Source organism: Wyeomyia smithii, chromosome 1, assembly GCF_029784165.1.
Source record: "Wyeomyia smithii strain HCP4-BCI-WySm-NY-G18 chromosome 1, ASM2978416v1, whole genome shotgun sequence".
In the NCBI taxonomy this organism is placed as follows: Eukaryota; Metazoa; Arthropoda; class Insecta; order Diptera; family Culicidae; genus Wyeomyia; species Wyeomyia smithii.
In genome coordinates, this window is record NC_073694.1 from 139023679 (window position 1) to 139048941 (window position 25263).

At 38.8% G+C, this 25263-nt stretch overlaps 1 protein-coding gene across 4 annotated transcripts in view; it reads right to left on the minus strand.

Moving 5' to 3' along the window:
* The window catches only part of LOC129718521 (uncharacterized), a 740981-nt gene that overhangs the window by 664079 nt on the left and 51639 nt on the right, over positions 1-25263 (minus strand). The window lies entirely within an intron of this gene.

Consider the following 25263-nt stretch of genomic DNA (forward strand, 5'->3'; position numbering starts at 1 on the left):
CTCACTGGATTTGACGTGAATGAACGCTCGATTAGTATTCAATGCTAATGAAGCTTGCTTTTCGCCGATCAAAACTAACCAGCTACAACATATGGCTATGTGAAGTAGATAAGAGTAAGAGTTTAACCGAGTACGACGTACACGGTTGCAATTGTGGTTTTGAACAAGTATTGACGACTCACTGAATAGTTGAAAACGTTCCGGTAATTAGTTCCGTCTGATTATTTCAGTCAATTCTTAATTCGCGTAAACAGTCAACAGTTTAGATGAAACGAATTAGCGAGTTTTTTAAGTAAAACATTTTTAGTACCAAATTCCTCTGCGCAGGTTTGAAGCTTTTTGTGATAGTGTGTACTGACTTTATGTTCGTATTAATGTATTCACTTAGACAAAACAAAAACAAATGTTCAATTATAAATTTGCGAAAAAAACACCCCATTATGAAATTTTCAAGTCGTTTATAATTTTGTCATATCAGAGCTTCAAGCCCTTCTTTTTTTGCAGGTCAAATGTAGCATAGGAAATCATGTTATATTGCGTGTTGCATTTTATTCAGATGCAATGTAAATGAATCATTTACCATACAAATTTACATGGTGTAAATCAAGTCTGGGATGTGCATTATTCACGATGTAAAATTGTGTATGTTTTTCGCGTTATGTTCTAGAAACCGTTATTTGTTTTCATTTATATTAGTTGTGTATTGCATTTTTTGGAACTGTGTGTGTTTTTCTTTGTCGGCGAAAATCTGGGTATCAATGTGTAAGGTATGAGCGCAGTCGTATTGATAGCCACGAAACAGAACAGGCGTGAGCAATAATTCGGGGTATTCGCGTTGAAAGAGAGCTATTCGCACCTACGTGAACTCTCATATGCAATTGTCAAAATGTGCGTGATGACAAAAGCAAAAATATTTCCTTTCATCTTTTTCGCATGCAAAAACCAAACAAATATCAGAAACACCGTCAACGCGAATTGCGTTCTTTCAACTCGTAGGGTAGAGCGGGGGCCTAGTGTGGTTGGTAACGTCTCCGCCAACCACGCTCGACGCCTGGGTTCGAATCCCACCGCCGACATAGGTGTCGATGGTTGTGAGGTGGCGTGATCCACTCACAACCAACTCAACTAGTCTAGATTCAATCTTAGCCGACACCGGGAGATTTTCTGAGGCGAAAAATCTCTGGGATCACGCCTTCCATCGCATGAGGAAGTAAAGCCGTTGGCGCGGTCCGTTAATAAACGGGTCGTGAGTTAGGGTCCTGGGTGTGGAGTCGCCTCCCTGGGTGTCGGTGATTGGCCACAACAGTGGCGGAACTAGACCGACGGAAAATAAGCGAGTATAAAAAAAAGAACTCGTAGGGTAACGGGGATATTTTGGCCAGCTTAAAAAAATAGTGGGTTTGAGGAGAACATCCTTCTGCTGTGAATTTTTGTAAATTTTGACAGGCATTCTCATCCAATTTCGTATCGATAAATGTGATAAATTAAGAAGTAATTACCTGTAAATTGTCACAAGCTGCTTCTTTGTTCACGTGCAACGGCCGAACGGTAATCAAAGAGATGTCAAATTTGGCATGGCCAAAATATGTTTGCTTCAGAAAGAGGCTAACATATTTCGGCCATGCGTTTAGCCATTTTTTCAACTTTTTCCAACATGTTAAAGTATACAAACTGTTTCTATGACATTTTATTGATGTTACTACAACAACGAATTGTTTCAAAAGCATACATATTTGTTACAATAGCTTCCGGACGTTGACTTGTATATTACCACTTCCTCTTGACTTTGGGTTGACTCAGCCATGACTTTGAATATGCATGAACTAATTCCAAAATAACACTACCTAGAGCCAGTTTTTCGCCGAAAATTATAGTGTAGTATGATTCTTAAGTGTGTTATTCAATGTTGCATGCACAGTTTTCTAATATTCATTGAATTTATCAGATAAAATGCGTAAAATGTTACCGGGTGGGCCAAAATATGCATGCGGGCCAGAATACCCCCGTTACCCTACAAACATTACGCGAAAAGCATAACGCAATGGTTATCCAGCAAATAGAGCAAATAGTAGTTTTAAGAAATCGTCCAAGCTACATGTAGGAGTTTAGTAACATATTATGTGTAATACGTTATCTTGAATGAGCGATGCAATTTCCGTTAATACATACTTATATACTGGTTTTAGATACTTGGGTATTTTCTATTGAACATTTGGGTAAAATTGCAATCGTTGCGAAGATGAAATCGGAAGAACAGAAAAGGCGTAAAGAAATTTTTCTCACATACCTCGAAATCGGATTTGATTTTTTCTCATCGTGCAATCAGCAGAAAGCTGGAAATGCTTCACTCTATGGTAACTCGGGTTTTATGTCGGTACAACGAGCGTTTTATCATCGACCGGAAAGAAAAAAGTGGCCAAAATGAATTTCCGTATAGTGTAAAGGATCACAAGCGGGTGGTTCAAGCTTTCAAGAGGAATCCGGACAGTTCAGTTAGAGATGTGGCTGAAAAACTGTATTGGAGTAAAATCTTCGTTCAAGATGCGAAAAAACGTGAAGAATTACACACGTACATGGCTCAGAAGGTGCCGAATCGCAATGAACGACAGAATACGGTGGCGAAAATACGTGGAAGCCCTACACCCAGATGTTGATGAAACCACATTGCCTCGTTATGGATGTCTAAACATATGTAAAAGCAGACTTCCAGCAGCTTTCGCGGCTCCAGTATTTCACCACGCATCATAAATCCGAAGTTCCTGAAGACGTTAAACAGTAGAAGGTACCAAAGATTGTCAAAAGGTATATGGTTTGGCAAGCAATATGCTCGTGCGGAAAGCGGAGCACCCCATTCGTGACAACTGGGATGGTCAATGGGCAAGTATACTTGAAGGAATGTCTCCAAAACAATGGGCCTGCGCACAGTGGTCTGAAATTGCAAGTCGGAAAAAAGCCAATTTTTCAACTTAATGCATCGAGCAAGCCCTCTTCGGGAATCATTTCTGCAGGGTTTAGGCTAGTGAAAAATCATCAGAATGTTCGGATAATTAATGTTGTCATACATTTAACTGAGTTGAGAAAGTAGGCTTCATCTGCACTCACGACTTCTCCATTTTCACGTTGTTTACCCAGGTGATTTATTACAGAATGCAGAAGTAGCAATGAATATTACAATAGTGTCGAAATGACTATATGGCCTTACTCTAGTATTCTAACAACTTCAGATAACCTTTTTATAGTTGTTTCATGGAAATAACCTCTCCACAAAATAAGTATAATAAAATACCTATCACTCCAACTTTATGTAGATTTTTAAATGGTATCCCGCCTTTCCCCGCGCTCATTCAAAAACTAGAATGTTGCCTCGTGTTCATAGAGACAGGAAAAAAAAGTTTTTTGGGCAATTTTCGGCTAAACGTTCACAATATCAATGTTGGATGAGTGAAATTCACTAAATCTTTTTTGTGATGCAATTTGATTCCGTACACCCTTTAATACTGTTTTTAAGGTTCACGAGGTTTTTGTTTATTATGCTTCAAATGCTGTTTGGGTTGGACCATTCAGGCTGTTTTCAAGCGAAGTAGGTAGTTGACAAACATGAGTAAATGTTGATTTGAATGAAACTTGATATTTCTTTTGGACAAGAGGAAACATGACTTTTCCACAATAACTGGGACCATTTTAACTCGAGTGTAGTTTTTCGTTGGCATGTAAATCATACTTCGGCGGTAAAGGAAATTCTTCGCAGGCCCAAGCTTCTGATCGCCAAAATGGTACGGGAGGAGATGCAAGTTGAGGATAAAGGACAGATTCTTCAACTACTAATTCATTAACGTGCGCTGCCTACATAAGAAAAACCCGACGACAAGAAGGAAGCAGCTGGAGTAGGTCTACGATAGCGGGACGTGAAATTCGTCATCGGGGACATGAATGCTTAGGTAGGAGGGATCACTCTTGCCTTCTGAACTAAAGCCACGTTTGGGAGAGTCACTAAAGCTGAACCATTACCAAAATAAAAAGACCCTCTGGAAAAACGATGAAAGCAGATAGGACCTTTTAAAATGTTTATCTAGAATTGATTCAAGATGCTTCGCGATGATTGCAGAGGGACAAAAAATGATAGCAGGAACTCGCATACTCTTTTACGGTAGCTGAGTAGCAATACGAAAAAGTTTGTTCGTGTCGGTGCGTGCTTGCTGCTACTCAGGGGAATGCATGAAGAAGAAAGAGTATCTCCAAAGCGTGTGTGCAAGATACTTGAGAAGCGTAGCATATGCCTCGTTCTTAAGCAGAAAGGATATGAAAGGTTTTGCTTCTCGCTCGATTTGCAACGCTTACTGCCATAGCGCTTCTTGGTACAAGGGCATCGGGTCATAAAACCCTATAACTCGGACTGGCATATCGTACGATAAATGTTAGAACCGACTGAGAGATGAAGTTAACGCACACGCTGAAAAAGATCGAATGTTTTTCGCCGATTTTATCGCCGATTACCATCATTGGCTTCAGATTTTAACATTTTCAATAAGATTGAACTTTGAATAGCCCTATACACTAAACGAATTTTTGAGTGGCCTAGTAAAAAAGTTCATTTACCAATGATAACAACGGCACCACTATTCAGGTACCATAAACTGGAGTGACTTTGATCAGCAAGGTCAGCAATTATTGTGTTGATATATGTCTACATTGCTACAATTCATGCACTTCCTGCTATTTAAGGAGTGTTTTTCATGCTAAAATATAAATTTATTTATTTAATAATTTATCTGACAATAGTCTTAGTGAAAATGAAGTTTATTTTTGGCAATTTTTGTTCCATACAAACAATCGATTCAACCAGATTCAAGACAACAAGTTGCAATATGTAAAGTTTTTTTTTTTTTTGTTCCCAGATTAGTTCTCTGGATAAACATATATTATAACAATGCACAGTGGTACAGAACGGCAATTTAGGCGGACATGGGGTTTTCGACGCGATTTTGTGATTTTACAGCAATACTTTCCATGGAGAAGTTGCTTCTTATATATAGGTCTATATATACATTTGAATGAAAATTAGGGTGGTCCTTAAACCTGCAAAATATAACAACTAAAATTCTTATTCACGAAAAAAATGTTCAGCTATCTTTGGCAAAGTTGTAGATCACTTGATATTAAGCAATTTTGTAGAATGATACTTTTTTGTAGCTCTTGAATTGACTGAATTAGAGGAATTCTGCTTAGGGTGGCTCTGAAAAAACAGTTTTTTTGCTCTATTATTTTTTTTCAAATTTCTCAGTAAAGTTGAGTTCAGACAACTTTTAGAACTTTAAAAGACGCAACTTTTGGTTGCTGAACTTCGAAAATGTCTTTTATGGGTGAAGAGTTATTAAAGTTTTAATTTTTGAAATACGTTTTTTTCAAAAGTTGATATCTCTGAATGGGGCAAATGAAAACAATATCTTCTGGTTTCATTTGGAAGAGCAATTCGTGTACTTTATCATATGAAAAAATTGGAGATACACTTTTTCTTGAAATTTAATAAAACTAATTTGAATCTGCTAACTTTTGTCAAAAAAGTAAAATTTTTTCATTTATAGTTTATTTATTTGGTAAAACTACTGTACATATTTTTCGGTGAAGTTATAGAGAAGCTTAGTCAAGATAACTTCGCACATAAAACCACCTATATCTCTCAAATTGAGTGATAGAGTGTAACTTCGCCTGATGGATCCACGATTTTTCATATATAAACTTATTTTTAACTCTATACACTAGATGTGTGTTGAACTTGTAATCATATATTCACTTTGAAAGTTACAGTTTTAAAAACTAAAAACACTGATCACTGGCGTAGCGTGGTGGGGCGGAGGAGGCGGTCTGAGGTGACATCCATTCGAATATTTTCATGCGTGTCACTTCTAGAAGTGTGACATCCGCGAAAATAATAATCAATTACATGCTTCAGAGGTGACACTCACGAAAATTATATGCATTTTCTCCTATTGGTTGTAATATAATTTTTATTGCGACTTAGGGGGTGACACCCAAAATTTTATGCCCCGGGTGTCACCTAGTCACGCTACGCCACTGACACTGATGTAACTTATAAAGTGGAGATATGTTGCAAAGTTCAATATGTAATATGTAAAGGTTGCCATTGGCGACAGAATGGAAGTTTTAAAAACTAAACAGAAAGAACTATGCTGGGACTTTTTTTTTCGTATGCCTGGAGAGCATTATGCAGAAGTGCCACTGCGACAAATACTTGTCTTTTGTATCTGAGAAATTGGTTGCAAGTATGAAGCAAAATATATATTTGTATATGGAAAATCGTGGATCCATCAGGCAAAGTTACACTCTATCAGTCAATTTGAGAGATATAGGTGGTTTTATGTGCGAAGTTATATGTACAGTAGTTTTACCAAATAAATAAACTATAAATGAAAAATTTTTACTTTTTTGACAAAAGTTAGCAGATTCAAATTAGTTTTATTGAATTTCAAGAAAAAGTATATCTCCAATTTTTTCATATGATAAAGTACACGAAGTGCTCTTCCAAATGAAACCAGAAGATATTGTTTTCATTTGCCCCATTCAGAGATATCAACTTTTGAAAAAAAAACGTATTTCAAAAATTAAAACATTAGAACTCTTCACCCATAAAAGATATTTTCGAAGTTTAGCAACCAAAAGTTGCGTCTTTTAAAGTTCTAAAAGTTGTCTGAACTCAACTTTACTAAGAAATTTGAAATAAAAATAATAGAGCAAAAAAACTATTTTTTCAGAGCCACCCTAAGCAGAATTCCTCTAATTCAGTCAATTCAAGAGCTACAAAAAAGTAGTCTTCTACAAAATTGCTTAATATCAAGTGATCTACAACTTTGCCAAAGATAGTTCAACATTTTTTTCGCAAATAAGAATTTTAGTTGTTATATTTTGCAGGTTTAAGGACCACCCCAATTTTCATTCAAGTGTATATATAGACCTATATATAAGAAGCAACTTCTCCATAGAAAGTATTGCTGTAAAATCACAAAATCGCGTCGAAAACCCCATGTCCGCCTAAATTGTCGTTCTGTACCACTGTGCAATGGTTTTCATTATTATTTTTGCAAATTTTTTTCTCGAAGGCAATGTTAAGGCCCAATTATCTCCACAGTGTATTACATATTTTATTCTTAACAACAACCCAAGACGTAACGTAACATGCAAATTTGGACTATTGCATGAGTCATATTCCACGTGGACTAGTTTTTGATGATTTTAGACTACCTTCTCTCTCCGTGGATAATCATTCATATATATTCTAAAAAATATGTATTAATTTTGGACATTCGCCAACATAAACAGTTCACGTAGAATGTGAAAAAACTTACTGTACTTTAAAAATATCAAACAATATTGTATTAGGTATATTTTGGCAATATTTAAGATACATTCAAAAAAGTGATCAAAGTCATCCCAGTTTACGGTACTTAGAATAAAATATTTACATCTACTTAGGTCAACGAGAGAGAACAAGGCCAATTACAAACGGGCACGGAACGACATGACCACGATTCTCAGACGAAAGAAGCGCCAGCAAGAGGAGCTGGAGCAGCTATACCGTGCCAGTGAAACGCGAAAATTCTATGAGAGGGTAAACCAGTCCCGCAGAGGCTATGTGCCGCAACCCGACATGTGCAACGACACGGATGGGAACCTTCTCACGGATGCCAGCGAGGTGGTCGACAGGTGGAAGGAGTACTTCGATGGACACCTGAATGGCGAAACAGCAAACAGAAGCGGAGCAGTAACTGACCTAGGAGCACCAGCAGCGGATGACCGAGTACCAGCCTCCGATATTCACGAAGTTCTTTGTGAGATCGGGAAGCCGAAAAACAATAAAGCCGCAGGCAAAGACGGACTGCCGAGTGAGCTCTTGAAACATGGAAGAGAGGCGCTGGCTAGAGCGCTGCACTGGGTCATTTCCAGGATTTGGGAGGAGGAAAAATTGCCAGACTAGTGGACGGTGGGAGTCATCTGTCCCATCTACAAGAAGGGCGACGAGCTGGAGTGCCGCAACTACCGCGGTATCTCGCTTATCAATGCCGCCTACAAAATACTCTCACAGATCCTGTTCCGTCGTCTATCACCTTTGACCAGGAGGTTCGTGGGTCAGTACCAAGCGGGTTTCATGAGAGCGCGTGCCACCACGGACCAGATCTTGTCAATCCGACAGGTCTTACTAAAATGTCGCGAGTACAACGTGCCCACACATCACATCTTCATTGACTTCACGGAGGCCTATGATACAGTCGATCGAGAACAGCTATGGCAGATCATGCACGACAACGGATTTCCGGATAAACTGACTCGATTAATCAGAGCCACCACGGCGCAAGTGATGTGCTACGTGCGTGTTTCAGGGATACTCTCGAGTCCCTTTGAATCGCGCAGAGGGTTGAGGCAAGGTGATGAACTTTCCTGTTTGCTGTTTAACATCGCCCTTGAGAGTGTAATCCGGAGGGCGGGCATCGACACGAGGGGCATAATTTTCACAAGGTCTGTTCAGCTTCTGGGCTTCGCGGATGACTTGAACATCATATCACGTAACTGAAAGCCGAAGCTGGACGGATCGGACTGCGGATAAATGCGTCGAAAACAAAATACATGCGGGCGAGAGGCTCCAAGGAGAACAACATCAGCCTCCCAACTCAAGTCTCTGTAAACGGTGATTGAGGTGGTCGATGAGTTCGTGTATTTGGGGTCACTGGTGACCGCCGACAATAACACCAGCAAAGAGATCCAGAGACGCGTCCAGTCAGGAAATCGTGCCTACTTTTCACTTCGGGAGACACTTCGATCGAATCGAGTGCGACGACGCACGATGTTGACGCTGTACAAAACCCTGATAAGACCGGTAGTCCTCTACGGGATCGAGACAACAACGCTTCTCGCGGAGCCCCCAACGCTCTTGGAGTTTTTGAACGGAAGGTGCTACGGACTATCAACGGTGGAGTACAGACGGACGACGGAGAATGGCGACGGCGCATGAAGCACGAACTGGACGCGCTGCTTGAAGAGAATCCCATTGCACACCTGGCGAAAGTTAATAGGTTGCGGTGGGCCGGTCATGTCGTAAGGATGCCGGACGGCAACCCTGTGAAATCACTTCTCTTTAGCAACCTTGCCGGCACCAGAAATAGAGGGGCGCAGCGTGCATGATGGCTCGCCCAGATCGAAGGAGACTTGCGGGTGATGAGACGCCTGTGGAACTGGCGAAACACAGCCCAAAACCGAGCAACATGGCGACAAATTCTTGATACAGCACGAGCCACCACGGCTCTCGTCTGATTCGGTAAAGTAACGTATCCACTACGGTAGGGTTAATGCCCCAATAGTGGAGGAGCTAAGCATGATTTCGTTCCAATGTCACTGGCTTGCCAGCATCGTACCTCGAGACCATCTGGGAGATGTAGTGCCACATACATATTTACTAATAAGTTAAAATCAGAAATGCAGTACAAAACGCAACTATAGGAGCATAGTTTATCTTGTGATCCAATAGTGGAGGAACAATTGAGGAATAATATGATTATCAATCAACGAATTTTACCCTCGACACAGTTTCTTTAATAATTAAATTCTATGAACTTAAATCGTACTAGAACTAGAAACGTAAACTTAAAACCTTTGTAGAATTTATATCATCACTGTTCATTTTCTTACTTATAAGAAGATTCCGGGTAAATTTTTGAAAAATAATATGGATATTTTCAGTAAATGGCGCTCATATTCAATCTATTGTTTCTGTAACATATAACTAGCATAGCATTCGGTTATAATTAGTTAAAACGATGAATTTCAATGCAATACCACTACTATTGGAACATCTACCCTACTCTGGCCAAAATAATCACGTCAAGAAATAATTGTGTCAATCATAAGCGGAAACTTCGCGGGGAGGGAATAAAGCACTTTAATCATAAATTTTGAACTAAATTAGTTGAAATAAATTGATCGAACTACTTCGGCAGTAGTTTAAAACAGTACTCCAATGCAAAGCCTGGAAGTAAATGGCTACGAAAGTAGTTCGATATTCTACATGATACGGTGTAGAGTTGGCCCCACAGGATCCGCAAGCTTAGATTACAGGATGTGGAAATTTCGACCTGTTATACCCGCCCATTATACGTCTAGTTAAAGCGGGTTGACTACCATTTTATCAAGCATTATTAGTCGGGTGAAAATTCTTTCAGCTGCGACCGGCCACGCGACGAAATTGTATAACAATGGATAAATCGATTGCCCTGTGAGAAAAAAAAAGATAAGATTAGCCGGGACGATGAAAACGCCGATCAATTCATTCCGTAGCTAATCCTCAAAGGTGTGTAAAGATTCCACGTGGCCTAATAGCTTATGGCGACGGAAATTTTCATTGCAACGTTGATTGAATGGAACGTTTACACGAACGACGTTATATAATGAGGGACTGATAGCTTTTTGTGTGGTCTGGTTGCATGTGAAACAAATTTTGCCGAGTTTGCGGCATTGTTTTCGATTCACCCGTTTGGATAGTTTCCAAACCGATAGCGATTTTCGAATAGTTCCTTGCTGGTTTTATAGCGCTGTCTAACGAAAAAAAAAGAATTTGGAATCGTTTTAGTTTAAAATTTATGTTTCAATTTTAACCAACTTATTTTTCAGCCAAGGTTTCCCGCATACGTATATTGATTGTAGCTTCAATTTGGCATGATGTGCATTAATCTAACCTTACACGTTTCGTGAAGGAACAACAGTTCTCGACAAATTGCACTTGATTCTGACTATTTCAGACACCTCCCTGACACCGTAATCTCATTACCTATAGTTTGACAGTACCCCCATTATGACGAACCCCTCGATGCTGAGCCCCAAACAACAATGGCCGCAAAGGAAAAACATCTTACGTGCTCTTTACTCCCTTTCAGTGTTGCCTAATCTATCGATGTCGGTGTTTATAGCAGCATGAAGCACAGCAGTGTAGCATGCCATTTCATTCCCGCGTATACAAAAGCACAGGCAACGAACGTTTGGTGATTTCAGATGACATCTGATGCATTGCTAGTGCTGTCACGAGGTTGAAGGAGGTAAATTTGTTCTAGGTCGAAAATTAGCACATATTAACTGTAAAAATAACGTCTTTGTGATCTGCATAAACTGACAATTTTTGAGTCTCAGAGGTAGTCAAGCAGAAGCGTCCTGTTAGCACCTTCTTCTAATTTAATTCTGAATTTATCACGACAACACTTTTTACAGCAACGGAAACACACTTGCTACTTTTCAATCATCCTGAATGTATTTTATACCCAGTCCTTGGGGCAAATGTTTTAATTCTTTAATGTTGCATGCATATTCGCGTTAATAATGAGTTTAATTCATGGAATTCTATTTACTATAATATGAGTCAGTGAAACATGAAAACTTAGAGAAAATTTTAAAAGAAGCCCCGCACGACGAAACCTATCCTGGGATCCAGGGATAGAGTGCACAATAAAAAAAAAATAACCAGAATAATTGAAAACCCTGTTTTAAATTTCAAATCTGGACATTCATTCAATTTGTCACATCAACGTAAAGTATTGGCGAAACAACAAAATTATTTTTTTGTCGTTTATACGATTTACAAGGTTTTTTTTTAAATATCATATTTTATATTTCATTGAAACACCTTGCAAAATGGTGAATTTAATATGATTCATTTTTTAGCTTTACTAAAAAGTGAATAGAGTAGTTGGAACATTATTGCAATCAATGAAAATATACAGTTAAGAACAATGCCGTGCCGAGCTTTCAAAATTGATTTCTTTTTTGTATGTATTTTTTAAGATTTTGATGTTCACCCATTTTTCCTGTAGGAGCCTATGACCACTGCTACCATTAGTTAGATATATTGTGGTATGTTCACCCATAGAATGAAACCCAACTAAGCTAACCGTAAACTTAGTTTGTGAATTTATGTTTCTTAATTTTGAATAACTTGTCCCGTTTGGGCAGAGCAGGGAAATTCCACATCCGATTCCTGGAATACGCCTGAACTTAATTCAAATGCTGATTGCTTACCTTGCAGTTTGATTATGCTTAATCACCCTCACGTGAATTCAACGTTTGCATGAATTGCCATTTACAATTTTGTGTGACACCCATTCTTTTGTTTACGTAGGTAATGAATGTTGACAAACGCCAACTGCTAATTACATTCCACGTTTGATCTGCAGTAATAATTCGGAGGTGTTCTTTTTAATAACAACGTAGCACGAAACAAGATCAGTGAATTGTTTTCAATAATTAAGTTAATAATGGGTTGGACTACGAAAGTAGGACAGTTTTGAGGGCATCTAATGTGATATACAGCGCACTACTATTACTTAAACTACGTTAGTTATAGGGTATATAGTCGTTAGTCACTAGCCCTGAATTTCGTGAACTGTCAGGAGACAGTTCGCACAGAAAAAAACGTTAGTTATAAGGGATGACCCATATCGAATTGCATCACGGAAAAAAGCTGTAGAAAATTGTCTAGTTGACTGATGCCTTTCAAACTTTCAGACAATAAAATAGAACCCGCGTCTCAATTGACACTAGCCCCGCATCGCGTCGTTTGATGATAGTTTTCTAATAGCGCAAGCCGCAGTTAAAACGGCAATGGAATCCAATAAATACGTCACGCAAGTTCCGATCAATATTTCGGAATTTTTTTCGCTGTTGATCACTGGCGCTACGTAACCATTTCTGGTGTTGGCGTCCTCCATTTCATATCGTCACCATTTTTTTTTCTCCCTCTTCCATTTATTTGCGCGAAGTACTGTATTGAAGCCCCCTGTCATAAATGGGACTGGCGCCACTGTCTTTCACAACGGCTTCAGGAAACAAGGCCGATGCCACTGGGTTGTTTCGGGCCTTTTTACCGGTGCGTTGGGGGGTTCATATCCTTGGGTACGAAAAGGATCCCGTTGGCTTCGTACTACTTCAGGACATAATTTGAATGGTAACACGAAGCCAGATACGGCCAGAAGATCGTATGTCCCTCGTGTTGCCTTGACAGAGGAAGCAGACGCTTATGTAGTCACTCCTTGAGGTTGATCTCCCTGTTGTAGTCACGAACGACGCACACCTTTTGCCACATGAGTAGATCGCTTGGCATCCCAAGTAACAATCGAAATGCTTCAAAGACTTAAGACTGTTTTGTTTTCGTTGTATGTTAACTTACATTCAAATCTTTTATTATAATTTGGTTTTATTTGATAGCCACAAAATATGATCCGCAAGTATTCTTTACAGCCATCCTATGCCAACCGTCACACGCATTAGGTTGTATGATAGTCCCTCTGATGGCCAAATAAAACTAAAAACCTGCATACTATAATGGTGGCTAAAATAAAACCTGATGATCGTAACTTAGACAGATGAAAACCGTGATAGGTATGTTGGGTTTAATATACGCTTTGTTCTGATCAAATTAAGAGAATCAGTTATGATGAGCGGTTTTGGAAGCGTTCGAGGGTTTTCCGAAAACAAAATGTGGCCTTAAATGAAAAAAATGCATTATGAAATTCAGTCCCAATTCAGCATTTTATTTTACAACATCACCGATACCACAGAGTAGTTTTGAAATACGAATTATAGATCAAGTCATACAATTAACAAAAAATGGCAAATCATGGCATTTATTCAATCATCACCTTAGTTCAAAGGAATTGAATTTTGATTAAATAGTCATTTCCAACAGAATTACGGCGGCGAGCGGTAATTACGGTAAAATTCGTGGTAGGTTTTACCATAAATATTTCACGGCATGTGTTTTTACATGCACGAAAACGATTTAGATGACAATAATAATCAATCGATATAGAAAAAAAACTCACACCTTTCTGTTTTTTTACGACACTGCTGAATATAATGTTGTCATTGAGGAATGAAACCAAGATAAAATTTATTACTTCACATTTAATATGGAGTATATATCTCAAATAAAATTTCGTGGCCATTCTATGAACAGCAAATCGGCCTGTTAAAAACATCTGGTCCTATGATGGAGCGCATATGAAGTATTCATGACTGCAATAAACCTGGGCCAACTAGCCATGATACATGTATATAGCTATTGTTAATAGGTTGTTATAGCCGCGTGGTCGGCATTGAAGGTTTCATGTTTTGGTTTTATTTAGCACTAAAAAATTTAGATATAACCTACTTTGTTACTTGGGATATCAGGTATTCCTTCGTTTGGCAGTTTCTGCATCCTTATTTCCTCCGGAGTATTGAAATTGTGGTGAAGAGTGAAGAACAGTAGCCCTGGGCGGATTTAGGCTTCGTCAACATCTGAATGTACAGTTTCCGGGTCCGTGACTTTTCCACCGTATTTTGCCGTTCTTCTCGATTTTGAGCCTTCTACACTTTGTACGTATGCAGTCTCTCCCGGTCCTTGGCTTTCTGAACAACAGACCTGGACAGATTAAACTATTTAAATTTCTGACCGAAGCATTCCGCGTAAATGATTTCACGACACGCTTGTGATCTTGATCACTAATAGAGCTTTTCTCCATTCGTTTAATGCTCAGAGTTTCGTAGTAGCGTTTAATCACACGACTCACCGTTGACTGCACGATTCCGAGTTGTTTTCCGAAGTCACGATGAGAGCGTTGACGATTTTCCAGATGCTTGTGCAAAATCGATTCGCGGCGTAGCTTTCCGGGTAACGGCATTTTTTCAATTTTTGAAAAACTGACAGTGATATAGTGTGAACAATACTTTGCAAACTACTTCTACTCAAATTTTTAAGACAAAACACTCAATATGTGATTTTCTACTGCGTTTCTCCCGTGATGCAATTTGATTTGATGTGGGACACCCTTTAATGTAAGGCATGGAAGGAAAACCGATTGTCGGTAGTGAAAAAATTTTGTTTTCAACTATATCGACAAAAGCGCGAGGCAAAGGTTCGTACGGAGCAGAAGTTCTCGTTGTTTTTTTTTTAACATACGAGCATGAATTTTCAACGTCATTAACCCATTCTAGTGCCACCTGTTTAAATCTGTATAAAAAAGCCGTATAGAAACTTTATGACCTCCTTCTTCTCGCTCGCTGCGATTGGATTCCACCACTTTAAAGCAGTGGTTTCAATATTTTGGCTCCGCGGCTGCTTTTGCTAAACACAAAGAGCTCCGGGCCCCCCTTCACGATACAATTTGCAGTTTCAGTCTAATATTGTCCCGCAGGTTGAACTTGTTTCGCGTCATGGTCTAAATACGCAGTTAAAACGTTTAAAAAGTTTCAATAAATAAAAAATTAAATTCAATTAATAAAAAAATTAAAAAAATGTTAATAAAGATTCATAGTGATTTTACTGCGGTCCGTCTGAAAAATAACTTGGGCACTAAAAGCTTCAAGTTGTTCATATTGATTTAAGGGTAGAAGATATGAAAGAGCTTCTAAGGTTTTGGATGCTACACTGGGCTTTTTTTTTCAACATACGTGCGAAAAATCTGGCAACATTGTATGAATTTGTAACGTCAGGTACACATGTGATCACAACATATTGAATTGAAGTAGTGCGAAGTCATGAATTGAGCTGTGTTCTGCTCTAATTTTCATAGTTTTGAGAATTACAATTCACAATTTAATCTACATTCAATTTCGAAAATAAAAAAGGCAATTGAAGAATTTATCGTAAGGCAAAAATTCGCGAAGCAATTGTTTGCACTGCAACCAAAAAGGAATGTGTATTTAGGCTTTTCGAATTACACACTCAGTATTAAGTTCCGAATCTTGGTAATTCATAGCCGAGAACGGCATCACTGAGTGCTCGGGATCTCGGCAAAGGAATAATTACCAAGACGCTCGGTTAAGGAAGGATAAGGAATGTTGCATTTTTTTGTCAATAACGGCTTTACCTAACTGAAATTTCAGCACAAAATATCCGAAATCTCGATAAAAATGTGAAGAATAGAGTTTCAATATGAGTATTTTTTGTAAATTGAGGTTGAACTGTAATGGCTCGTACATATACAAATATTTTATTGATTTCACCGTTTGCGATATTTTTGTTATGAATAGATGTATCATCGGAAAAGTAAATCTTCAATGAAATTTATTTTGAATTTACTTTTTAAAGGTATTTTCTATAGACCAACCGCATTACTTGAGGTACTTACTGCTGTACAATTTGCATTGTCAGAACGCAAAAATTACAGTGCAAAGTTTTGCGAGACATTTGATAATATTATTCGTCTCCGACGTCGTGTAGGTTGACACTTATTGCTTGGGTGTCTGTCTGTTTACTTTGGTATATAGCTATTTTCCCAAAAAAAAAAACAAAATCCTTGCTGAAAATGCTTTTCAAAGAGTAGAACTCCCATTCACAAATAAGACAGCTGCTGCGAAAGTCTATTAAAATTGGATCAAGCACCAAAATCGATTCACGAACAGATTACATCCGCACTTTTCTTTTTGCCCAAACAGTACCATTATTTGCTCGGGTGCACCACCCCTAACTTGTTTCCAGCTCAAAATGAAACATTCAACTACCCCTTGGCGAATATGTAGAGTACAACAGTTACGCATAACCAATATCGACCTTGACTGTGGTAAAATGTCCTGATTGCTGCTCACATTCGCTAAAAGGAAATGTGCTGTTGACTCTTCTCCGGCAAACAGATTCGAACAGTTCGTAAGTTTTTCACACAGTGAATTCTTGATTTTCCTGCTATTCAGAACAACAGAGGCGACGAAGTTGTCACCAGAAAAAAATAATCCAGATTACCGAATGAAATAACAATATTCAATCACTGGTATGTGTGCTATGGTGCTATGGAAGACTCGCGGAAAACGGTACAAAGTACGAGCTCGAAAATTCGGTAAAAATTGCTTTTTGATTGGTGTTTGAAATTCTGTGCGTTTCGTTTTCCAGCGCGACAGCATGAAGGGCTCTGCGACGTTATCTCCTCGCTTCTCCTGTATTCGTGTACTCATCTGGTTCCAATCTGATTCAGCGGGGGATAATTAGCAGAAACCCCAAAAATGCTAATTTCGTTCAATTCGAATCACTTCATCAGATGAAAGCGTTCACCAATTGGGTCAAGGGTTTCAGCAGGGTTTCTTTGTGCATAAATTTGTTCGCAAATGTTTTTGAACAGGATTTCTGTAACTGTTTTCTGTATAATTAATATAACTTTTTAAACTGGAAGCTGGATCAAAGGTAGATCTTATTGTTCTGTTTATTTGATAAAAAGTCTGTGAAATACATAAATTACTCAAAATTAATACAATATTCCCGGGTACAATATCTAAATATTTTTTTACTTGTAATGTTCGGCCAAGGTCCAAGTTTAAAATCACTGCATTGATTCGTGCAAATTGCGCTTTTCTGCAACAGTGTTGTCTCAACACCCAGTCAACATTATCTTATGTATATTATACTTTTGATTGAAATATCCACACTGATAAATAGCATACAAACTAGCATTTGATGCGCAAAAACAGTATAGGCGTACTATTTCAGAAGCGACATAGATACGTACTGAGGAATAATGGTATGCAATTCATTGGTGTACGTATTTATATACGACTAGCTGACCCGGCAAACTTCGTCCCGCCTATTTTTGTGTCAAATTTAGTAGTTTTCAACATTCCAAATTCATTGATTTCTTGCGATTTGTTTATATCGTTTGAAATTATTGGTTTTATCGGAATGACAACATCCTCGTCTTTTGACTTTAGTACATCACCTCTATTCCGGAAATACTCATATTGGGTGGTATTCAGTTATTATCGTTGTTTGTCAGAAACTGAAAGTGGTCATCTTCGAATTCAAGATGGTGTCCAGGGTCAATGCTTGTCTTCTGTACATCGTTTCGATTACAGAAATATTCATATGTAGTAGTATTCGGCTGTTTCCCAGAAGTTGCCATTTTACAATTCAAAATGGTGTCTGAGGTCAATTTTTAGCTTTGTGCATCAATCTGGTTGAAGAAACGCTCATATTGGGTGGTATTTGGTCACTTTAGGCTGTTCAGAAACCACCATCCTGGATTTTAAAATGGCATTTGGAGACAATTTCTGGCCCCTGAGCGTCATTCTGGTTTAAGAAAAACCCATAATAGGTGTTATTTAGGCATTTTCGGCTGTTTTCCAGAAACCGGAAGTCACCATATTAGAATTCAAAATGGTGTCTGTGGTCGATTTTAGCTCCTGTGTATCATTCTGGTATCGAAGCATCTCATATTGGATGGAAATCGGCCATTTTTTGCTGTTTTTCGGAAAGCGGAAGTCGCTATCTTGGATTTCAAAATGGTATTTGGAGACGATTTCTGGCTTCTGAGCGTCATTCTGGTTGAAGAAACACCCATATTGGGTGGTATTTGGTCATTTTCGGCAATTTCCCATTCACCGGAAGTCGTCATCTTACAATTCATAATGTTGTCTGAGTCATCATAACAATCCCGGAAATACCCATATTTGGTCATTTGCCGCTGTTTTTCAGAAACCGAAAGTCACCATCTTGGATTTCAAAATAGCATTTGGAGACAATTTCTGGCCTCTGAGCGTCATTCTGGTTAAAAAAAACACCCATATTAGGTGGTATTTGGTCATTTTCGGCAGTTTTCCAGTCACCGGAGGTCGCTATTTTACAACTCAAAATGTTGTCGGAGGTCGATTTGTGGTTTTAGTGCATCATCACGATTTCGGAAATACCCATACTGGGTGGTATGTGGTCATATCCCGTTGTTTTTTCAGAAACCGGATGTCACCATTTTGGATTTGAAAATGATATTTGGAGACATTTTACGGATAGAAACCGGAAGTTTCCATCTCGAATTTATCAATGGTGTCTGGAGTCGAAAACTTTTCTTGCTTTCAGAAACCTCAACATATCAAATTTGTTTCCATTTGCTTGATTATTTCTCGAGATGTGCATAAATATGTGTGGAACCCCTCCATTCAGAAGAAGGGGGGGTGTTGAAACATTATAGACATCTTCGTTACCCCTAAAAATATTCACCTGCCGAATTTGGTTTCATTTTTTTAGTCAGTTCTCGAGATGTGCAGAAATTTGTGTTTCATTTATTTGGAACCCCTCCCTCACCAAAGAGGGAGGGGTGTCGAACCATTATGGACATATTTGTCACCTTTAAAAACATTTACATGCCAAATTTGGTTCTCTTTGGTGGATTGGTTCTCGAGTTGTGCGAAATTTGTGTTTCTTTTGTATGGGACCCCTCCCTTTTAAAAGGGGGAGGGGCGGATATATTTGATACCCCTAAAAACATCCACCTGTCCAATTTGGTTTCATTTACTTGGTTAGTTTTCGAGATGTGCATGAATTTGTGTTTCATTTGTATCGGACCCCTCCCATCAAGAAGAGGGAGGGGTGTCAAACCATTATGGATATATTTGCTACCCCTAAAAACATCCACCCGCCAAATTTGGTTCCATTTGCTTGGTTAGTTTTCGAGAAGTTCATGAATTTGTGTTTCATTTGTATGGGACCCCTCCCTTCCAGAAGAGGGAGGGGTGTCAAACCAGTACGGATGATTTTGTTACCCCTAAAAACAACCACCCGCCAAATTTGGTTCCATTTGCTTGGTGTGTTTTCGAGATGTGCATGAATTGTGTTTCATTTGTATCGGACCCCTCCCATCAAGAAGAGGGAGGGGTGTCAAACCATTATGGATATATTTGCTACCCCTGAAAACATACACCCGCCAAATTTGGTTCCATTTGCTTGATTAGTTTTCGAGAAGTGCACGAATTTGTGTTTCATTTGTATGGAACCCCTCCCTTTTAGTTGAGGGAGGGGTGTCAAACTATTATGGATATATTTGTTATCCCTTAAAACATCCACCGGCCAAATTTGGTTCCATTTGCTTGGTTAATTTTTGAAATGTGCATGAATTTGTGTTTCTTTTGTATGGGATCCCTCCCTTCCAGAAGAGGTAGGGGTTTCGAACTATCGTAGTCACCTTTCTCGGCCCCTAAAACCTCTATATACAAAATTTCACGCCGATCGGCTCAGTAGTTTTCAAGCCTGTATGTAACAGACAGACGGATAGACAGACAGACAGACAGACAGAGCTGCATTTTTATATGTATAGATAATATCCGATTAAAAGTGATTTGTTTAACACTGTCCTATAATTCTAAGCCTGCAATCATGAATCGGTTAGACTTCACGCTGCTATACAATTAAAAATGTATTTCCGCGCATAATAATAAGCATGGTATACGATTTAGACTTTGCTGAGCTATATTTGCGATATTTTTCATACATTGATATGCGATTTGTGGTTGACTGGGCACTTAATATACTGGTAGAAGTGCGGGTGGCAGAAACGAGTGACCGCAAAATAATGATTTCCGTTGACAACAAGATATAGCCATCGTTTCATTAACAAAAAACACAGGTTAAAAGTGCTTATATCTAGAAACCAGCCTATGAAAAGCTCAACAATAAACGAATATCTCTCGATATATGTATGTTGCTATTGTGAACAGCGGTGACATATGTGCATAAAATAATATATTGTTTGTTTTTTTTGTTTTTCTTTTAGAAAAGTTAAAACACGGTGGCGAAGCACTGGCTAAGGCGCTTCACTGGGTTATTGTCAAGATTTTGGAGAAGAAGGTAATACCGGAGGAGTGGATGGTGGGTTTAGTGTTTAGTTTAGTTTAGTTTACAAAAAGGGCGACAAGCTGGATTGTTACAACTACCGTGCAATCACGCTACTGAGCGTCGTCTACAAGGTACTCTCTCAACTTCTATGCTGTCCACTATCACTGTTTAAAAGGGAGTTCGTGGGCCAATAACAAGGGGATTTATGGCTGCCCACGCCGCCACGTATCATTGGAGTAACTGGTGACTGCTGCCAACGCCACCAGCAGAGTAATGGCAGGAAATCGTGTCTACTTTGGACTCCAGAGGACGCTCTGCTCGAATAAAATCCGCCGCCGCACGAACTAGTCAGACTAGTAGTTCTCCACGGTCGCGAAACTTGGACCATACTCGAGGAAGACCAACGCGTCCTCGGGGTTTTCAAATCGAAGCTGTTGGGTACCAACTATGGTGGAATGCAGATGAAGGATGGATCGTGACGAAGGCGGATGAACACGAGATGCATCAGCTGCTGGAAAAACCACTCAACGTTCAAACTGCGAAAATCGGAAGACTACGATAAGCTGGGCATGTCGTAAGTATGTCGGATGACAACCCGGTGAAAATAGTTCTCGACAACGGCCGAGCAAGATGGCTCGGTTAAGTGGAAGACAACCTACGTGGCCTCAGCAGACGACTTGGCTGGCAAACTGCAGCCATTGACCGAATAGAATGGAGACGACTTCTTCGAGCAGCAAGGGACACTTCGGCCTGGAGCTGACTGGTAAGGTAAATCGGACATCAAATATTGAATCAAAAAACTTAATAGAAGTGCTGGATTGTGTAAGTTTAACAGGGAATCACATTGAAGAATGGTAGAACTCGATGATGAAGAAAAAAAGGTAGAACTCGCATCAAGTCATTAAATACACTATTAATCTTATACACTCTTTCGTGGTGTTTTGAGAAGCGTGCCTATGGGATCAGTTATAAAATTATTGAAAATGGCCGTTGTATCTAGTTGCAGTGCCAGTTATATTGAAGCAATTTATTGCTCGTTCCAACAAAAGGTTTCGTGGGTGCGTTTAAAATCTAGCGTTGCAACAATAATTTATTTGCGTTCAATATTTTCATTCCATATCGCTAACATCAAATTCAAAGCAGTTTTACAAGAATAGCCTGGTTGTTTCGATTGGAGCAAACCGTTAATATTAAAATAATTGGTGTGCTAGCATAAAATTCTTAAATGTTTTCTAATGTCTGCAATATTTTGGAGGAACGAAACACGTTTTCTTGTAACCTTTTGTATAGAAAATGCACATATTTCGTCCAAGCCTGCGGCACGTGCCCACTTTGTAACGATTCATTGATTAATCCAAGAAGGTCGCGTTCGATGACACGGGAACAATCTCGAATTACTTTCGCGTTAACATTATCTCTTCTAGCCGTCTGTTTTATGACCAGAGAATCTGATACTGGAAGCTCCACGTTTCACGCAACAAGATTCGAAACCTTTTATGTTGTTAATTTATCATCACTGTTGATATTTTTGAAATGACTTGAGTTGAAGTCTTCACACCAGTTTACATTGAAGTCAACCGTAATCAAACTTGCAGCTACCTACAAATTTGTATCCCAGTTTTCTAGTATTTGAATAAATCCCTGGTCGAGTGATAAACCGCAACGAAGTTACCGATCGCATTACCCGTTCCACTGATTAGCGATCTCTTGCAATTGCCTCTTTGTGACAAAGGTTGAGTCAAATTGATTTATCGGCAGAAATTCTAGCCCCCAGTATATCTTGAATGTGACAAATAGGAAGAGCTTAGTTTTTTTTTCTGGGATTCAGCTACTATAATAAAAACATGTTTATTATTACAAGTTTTTCGTACGCTGTGTAATAGAATGAGTCACAAAGAACAAAACAAATCTTCAAATATTAACATTTTGTAAACAAGCCCCCATCTCCCAGCTGGTCTCGAGGTACGATGCTGGCCTAACAAGCCAGTCGTCGTAGGCTCGAGTCTCGGCTCGGGAGAGACTGTTAGTGTCAGTAGGATCGTAGCGCTAGCCCCGCAATTGTCCTGTACACTTAACAGTTGGCTGCGAAGGCTGTGTATAATAAACAGAAGGTCGAGTTCCGATACGGAATGTAGCACCAAGGCTAAAACAAGCCCCCTTAACTGTCAAACAAATCAATAGGGAGGTTAGGTCGCCTCGTGAAATATGAAATATCAAGGGGACAAACCATTCCACTGGAGTATGATTACTATTCATTGAAATGCAGATCACCTTTTTCTGTTCGTGCAGTCTTTTATAAACAAGGTACTCTGAGTTAGATGCTGCATGGTTCACTTTCAAATCCTTTTTACGCCCTCTATTATATTTAGAACAAACAACACATTTCAAAACAGTAGACGAGCAATCTGATGTTTATGACATACGCTATACAAAAAGCACGTTCCATTGTTTTGTAAACTGTACAAACGTGACGGTATTCTCTGCATTTGAAGCATCAAAGGACATTTTTCGTTGTAACAATCCTTCTGAACATTTATTTTTTTCGCGGATAACAAATATTTGTAAGCCTTTTTATCGACTTCGAATACAACGTTATACTCTTTGAATTTCCATATGTACCTATGCAAAAACTTCATTAATAGACCATTACACCGAAACTCTTTAACCTCACTTTTCTAACAGTTAGTGGGATTGTTCATAGTGTCCTGGCACCTCACACACAACATTTAAAGGGCATTTTGGTCACAATTGAAATGATCTGCTATAATTGAGAACTTAACTACATCGCATGGAGGTAAACAAGTTACCAGTATCTGTCAAACTCAGATGCATGATGTCACCGTGCGATGGTCTATTGCAATATTTTCTTTATGAACATTATAATTATAATAATAAGGCCGTTACAAATTTTTTTTTTATTTTATGTCACCCAAAAATCTTGAATATTGGAAGGGGAAGAAAAAAAAAATCAAACCGTTTTGTTCATTTTATTGGTTTTCCGACAGCATAAATGCTTAATTTAGCAACAAACAAGTCCAGTGGCAACGAGAGTGTCGTTAATAGGCAAGCGAAATATATAATAATAATTATAAAGTGTTATTTTTCAACATTTATTTGAGTGCAAGTTACAAACGTCATAGCTTGCACACAAACTTTGATCGAAGATTTTTTTTTTTCGTCTCGGTGGTATTTATTTTTTGCCACCCCCTGTGTTAACTTTGATAGCCTTGGACATACAAAGAATTCGAAATTTGTATCAGCCTAAATATTAATTTAAATGCAGTAGTGCTACTGTAACCAGGAAAGCCAAGAGGTGAAACTGAGGGGAAAGGATTTTAGGGCTGTTCTCGCCAAACATCTGAAAAGGGGCCCATGTGCCATATGTAAACAAGCAAATTTTCTCGTTTTTTTGATTAATACAAACGAAATCTGCCCTTACCAATAAGATTTATCTTAATCAAACAATCTTATTTGTACGGGTAGATTAAGCTTTAATAATCAATAATAATCAATAATCAATTCACCCCCGTCCCTCTCTCGTAAGATAGCGTAAGAAAATCGTACACACCCCCTCCCCTCCTATTTGCTTACGTAATTATTAGACGGCCCCTTACTACAGGGTGTTCAATAAGTTCAAATCAATACATATAAAAATGGAGTTCTGTCTGTCTGTCTGTCTGTCTGATCCATTAAGACTTGAAAAAAAAATTGTATGTAGAGGTTGTTGGGGCCGGGGAAGGTTCTTATGACAGTTTGAGACCCCTACCTTTTTGGAAGAGAGGGCCTCCACACAAATGAAACACAATTTTTTGCGTAACTCGAGAACTAATCAAGCAAATGAAACCGAACTTGGCACGTTAATATATTGAGAAGCAAGAAATATTTCCATGATAGTTTGAGACACCCCTCCCTGCTCCGGAGGGTTCCAATACAAACGAAACACAAATATCTGTATAACTGTGAAATAAATATCTGTGAGATTTATTCAAGCAAATAAAATCAAATTTGACGTATCAATATTTCAAATAAATGGAATCAAATAAGGCATGTGAAGGTATTTGAGGGTGAAAAATGTTTCTATGGTTTGACATTTCTTACCATTTTAAAAGGAGGGGAGTTAGAAAACAGCCGAAAGCGATCAAATACCACCCGATACAGGTATTTCCGTAATTGCGATGATGCACCGAAGCCAAAAATCAACATCAGATATTGTTTTGAATTCCAAGATGGCGATCCGGTGCCTGGGAAATATCCCAACATTACCGAATAGCACCAAATATGACTGATTCCAGAATCAGAGTAACACTCAGAGGCCAGAAATCGGCTCCACGTGCTATTAAGAAATTCAAGATGACGACTTCCTGTTTCTGGAAAACAGCCGAAAGTAACCAAATCCCGTAATTGTGACGATGCATTAAAGTCAAATATCGACTACAGACACAATTTTGAAATCCGAGACGGCGATTTCCGGTTCCTGGAAAACACCCAAAAAGGGCCGAATATCCCCAAAACAGGTATATCCTGAACCAGAATGACGCCCAGAGGTAAGAAATCAAAGTTACATGTCATTTTGAAATTCATAATGACGACTTTCGGAGTCTGGAAAACAGCAGGAAGTGACCAAATATGGTATTTCCATAATCATG